The sequence below is a fragment of the Heterodontus francisci genome, unplaced genomic scaffold, assembly GCF_036365525.1.
Source record: "Heterodontus francisci isolate sHetFra1 unplaced genomic scaffold, sHetFra1.hap1 HAP1_SCAFFOLD_51_1, whole genome shotgun sequence".
NCBI lineage: Eukaryota > Metazoa > Chordata > Chondrichthyes > Heterodontiformes > Heterodontidae > Heterodontus > Heterodontus francisci.
The window spans coordinates 3,023,170-3,028,145 of NW_027141937.1; the positions used below are offsets into that span (position 1 = coordinate 3,023,170).

The window sequence follows — 4,976 nt, forward strand, 5'->3', positions numbered from 1 at the left end:
TATGGTCACTGGTCCCAAAGTGCTCCCCCACTGCCATATCAACCACCTGCCCATCCTCATTTCCTAAGAGGAGATCGAGTGTAGCCCCTTCTCTAGTCGGGCCATCCACGTACTGCTTCAGAAAACTATCCTGGACTCACTTAACAAATTCTTCCCCATCTGATCCCTTAGCACTAAGGCAGTCCCAGTCAATATTAGGGAAGTTAAAATCACCTACTATTACAACCCTATAATTCCTATACCTATCTGTGATTTCCCTACATATATGCTCCTCCACTTCCCTCTGACTATTGGGGGGCCTATAGTATAATCCCATCAAAGGGATCACCCTTTTATTATTTCTAAGTTCTACCAGTATGGCCTCACTGGACATTCACCCCGGGATATCCTCTCTAAGTACTGCCGTGATGTCCTCCCTAATCAATAGTGCAACTCCCCCTCCTCTCTTACCTCCACCTCTGTCACGCCGGAAGGATCAGTACCGCGGAACATTGAGCTGCCAGTCCTGCCCATCTCTCAACCACGTTTCCGTAATAGCTACAATACCACAATCCCATGTACCGATCCATGCTCTGAGTTAATCTGCCTTACCTGTAAGGATACTTGCATTAAAGTAAATGCAGTTTAGCCCACCAGACCTTCCACGCTCCCTGTCCTGCCCCTGCCTGGCCTGCCTACTGGACTTGCTTGCTTTAACCTCTCCATTTGCCTCAACTATCTCATCGGAGAGACTACTACTTTGGATCCCACCCCCGCTGCAAGACTAGTTTAAACCCTCCAGTGTATTGCTATAAAATCTCCCTACAAGGATATTGGTCCCCTTCCAGTTCAGATGCAACCCGTCCCTCTTGTACAGGTCACCTCTGCACCAGAAGAGATCCCAATGATCCAAGTACCTGAAGCCCTCCCGCCTTCGCCAGTCTTCAGCAATGCATTCATTTGCCGAATCCTCCTATTCCTACCCGCACTAGCACGTGTCACAGGGAGTAATCCTGAGATTACAACCCTAGAGGTCCTGCTCTTTAACCTTTTGCCTAACTCCCCATATTCACTTTGCAGAACCTCCTCTCTCTTCCTGCCTATGTCGTTCGTACCAATATGGACCACGATCTCTGGCTGCACACCCTCCCCTTTCAGAATTTCCGGCAGCTGCTCCGAAACATCCTTGACCCGAGTATTAGGGAGGCAACATACCATCCTGGAGTCTCGTTTGCGGCCACAGAAACGCCTATCTGCACCCCTTATGATAGAATCCCCTATCACAATAGCTCTTCCACCCCTTTTCCTCCCCTGCTGTGCAGCAGAGCCCTCCGTTGTGGCACGGACCGCGCTGTTGCTCTTTTCCCCTGGGAGGTCTTCCCCCCAACAGGAACCAAAGCGGTGTATCTGTTTGAGAGGGGGATGGCCACAGGGGACTCCTGCACTACCTGCCTGCTCCTACTATTCCATCTGGTGGTCACCCATCCCTTTTCTGCCTGTGCATCCATTACTTGCGGTGCGACCACCTCACTAAACATGCTATCCATGACACCCTCAGCTTCGTGGATGCTCCACAGTGAAACCACCCGCAGTTCCAGCTCCATAATGCGAGTAGCCAGTAGCTGCAGCTGGATACACTTCCTGCACACATGGTCGTCATGGAGACTGGGAGGGTTCCTGAATCCCCACATAGCGCAGGAGGAGCATATCACGGGGCTGAGCTCTCCTGCCATGACTTACCCTTAGATTAATTGGTTACTCCCTTAATTAAAAAATACTAATGACACTAGGGGCCTTGTTCTACCCACTACAATCTAAAGTCCTTCATAAGCTACACTGAATAAAAAAACACTTTAGTAGTACTCATCTTATCAGCAGAGGTTTTTTTTCAAGTAAAAAACTTTGCCCTTTTCTTCAAGATATTTAAATACACTAACAGCAGTGACTCACCAAACAATCACCTTGCAGCTCTCCTCTGACATCACAGTTGGCTTCTTTTTTTTCAAAACTCCAGCACACTGGAAGATCTCCACTCCACTCCTGGAAGGTAAGAGACTGGGCCTCGATCCTCGGATTGGATTTATAGGCTCCGCTCTCAACATTCTCCTCATATCGGTCCATATAGGTCTGCTCCGCTCCGCTCCTCTCCGCTCCCGGAAGGTAATTCACCAGCTTTTGCAGAAAAGTAGGTCTTCAGCTGTTGCAGTACCTGTTAGAAAGATAGTCTAAGCTATTCTGAAGTCATCTTAAAATGTCATCTACATGGAAGCAGGATTTTAAAGGATAAGATGTAGTTTTTAAAAGTCACTTCAATCTTGTTAATAAAAAGTCAGATGTAAATTTAAGAACTCTGATCAGGCTATGCTAAAAAGTTACATACAATTAAGAAATAAAATACAACATTTAAAATGTCTGAACTCCCTCTGAAAGTTGACAACTGCTGCTGCCGGAGTCTTCCTGGAATAGTGGAGCTGTTGTGTCAAAAGAAAAGTCCTTCCCGAGCAGCCCTGAGCCTGTTGGTACCGGCTTTAATCCAACCCATGTAAAAATCAGGGTACATTGTGGGCAATGAGCCCAAATTGCTGAACTACAGGTCCCTGTCACTTTAAAGAGTGGGCTGGTGCGATTATTATCAGAGGCTCCTTCTAAGCACATTTCTCACCACCACAACTTCCAGATGCTGGTGTTAGTGTGTGCATGTACTAGCAGTTGCAGTGCTGTTCAGACCTCAATAGCAGTGAAAGTCTCAGAGTTCACCGCTATTGGGGCTGTAAAATCCAGGCCAATATCTCACAGTCCTGTTAGATTTGCTCTCCCTCTGTACAAAATCAAACTGCACACATTGTCTTTCACTCACTCCTGTTTCCAGCCCTGATGGTGCAGAAATCCCCTCTCAAAGGTACACAATCCAGTTGATTTCTGATCAAATACCTCCTTCCTCATTCAATAGAGGAAACAGAGACATGAACAGGAGTCAGGTGCAAGAAAGTTTCACCAACAGAGCAAAGAAAGGCACCAACAAAAGTCACACCTACTTTCCAAATCATTTCACTGGAATATTCTTTCACTTGTTTTGTCGGATGACTGCAATAAATCTGAAAATGAGCACCATGAGGTTTGTGTTCACTCGTCACTTGTTCTCCTGTGCTTGTCTGTCAGGTTTGTAATTCAGTTTGTATTGGATATTGAAGAGAATCTCTTTTCAAGATGATTACACATTGTACTGTGTTTAAAGCAACCAACTTGGAAAATGGCAGAAAATGAATGTTTCAATACCTGTGTGACCAGATTCTTCCAATGCTTTTCAACAGTTAGATTGATGATTCTTGTAATCTGTATCCTGTGGAGAATGGGAGAGGAGAATAAAAACATGGTGCATGAACAGGACAGACTGTGTAAAATGGGAGCACAGAAATACTGCCACCTCATTGAAAGTTAATGAGATTTATTCGAAGTCAGACACCTGTCCACAATGAACAAGTGAATACATTAATTGTCCACTTTCAATCTAAATGGGACTGAGGTTCCAACAGAGAAGTTTTCTGGAAAATACCTGCTGCAGTTTTAAAATTGATGAACTGGAACATCTCATACTAACTTTCAAATAACTGTCGTGATTGTATAGTTCCCATAGTGGAGAGAAGGAGTTGTTTATAAATATAAGCAGAAAGACACATTTGTGGATTGGCGAATGAACTTTATCTTTCTGAAATGTATTTGTCCATTGGTTGCAGGTCACTGGAAATTCTTTTTTACATTTCAATTGCAGCAGCAGTTAGCAGCAAAATGTCTGATTAATCAGAGTAGTGGGTCTGGGAAACACTTAAACAGCCGTGACCCTGTAAAACAGAACTCCAAGTAATAGTTTAAATAAGGCACTGAACTGACAGAGCAGTAAAGGCCTGCTCAGGTCAGGAAAAAAAACCCGACACGAACCTGACAGAACCACATTGGACCCGAGCCTGACCCGGCCCGAGTATCTCCATTTATTCCCACGCCCAAACTAACCCGAGCCTTACCCGACCACCGGAATGTTCACTTTATCTACCTCCCGATTCCGTATCTGCAGGAAGCTGCAGCTTGAGCGCAATGACGTCATAGAGATGCTCACTTGCTCACTGCGCAGACTCAGAGTTTCCCTCCTTAATGACCCGGACTCCCGGCTTTGGTTGGCTTTTCAACTTTTGACACTTATTAAACTCAACTTCCCAGCAAAGTTAAATGTAATTCTTACTGTGTGTGTCCGACACGGACTCAGACCAACCTGGACCCAGCCTGACCTGAACCTGACCCAACCTGACCCGAGCCCGAAAGCCAGAACCGGAAGAGCGACCCGACATGACCCGAACCCGACACAGGTCGTCGGGTTCAGGTCGGATTGCAGGCCTTCACAGTGTGGAGGTCAGATGAGGATTGAATTAATTTCAATCACTGAATCTAAACAAGAAGTAAATCTGTCAGGAATGGAACACTTTGCTTTATCTGTGAGCTTGTGGCACAACGGTAGCGCGTCTGACTCCAGATCAGAAGGTTGCGTGTTCAAATCACGTCAGGCTCAGTTGTGTTTTACAGCAGCTCAAGTTCCTGGATTTTATATCAGAAGAGAGTTCGATCGATTGGAATGTTCAGTGAATGGTTGAATTTCAAGATCAACTTTAATAGATTAAAGTCCTGATTTCTGGTTCCGTTCCATTTCCATGCTCAGTTCTTATTTCACACTGTTTTATATCAGAACAATGTTTCAGGGATGTGATGTGTCCATTGTTTGTACAATCGCTCTGTCACCCAGTGTGAGAAATAAAACACAAACCGCCCAGCGTGCAGCTCAAACCCATACCTGGCTCTGTCTATAGGCCGCTTAGTTCAGTTGGTTAGGACGCAGTGTTGGTAACAACAAGGCTGTGGATTTGATCCCCATGTGCGCTGTCACATGGTCAGTCAATAATTTGACACATTTTTGTTACACTTAAAATCCAACTTTTGGATGCAAACAAGTT

At 45.3% G+C, this 4,976-nt stretch overlaps 1 non-coding gene across 1 annotated transcript; it reads left to right on the plus strand.

The window, feature by feature from the left end:
• Positions 1-4,465: 4,465 nt before the first annotated feature.
• On the plus strand, positions 4,466-4,537 carry trnaw-cca (transfer RNA tryptophan (anticodon CCA)). Its single transcript has one exon. It is a non-coding gene; the product is annotated as a tRNA-Trp (tRNA).
• Positions 4,538-4,976: the final 439 nt, after the last annotated feature.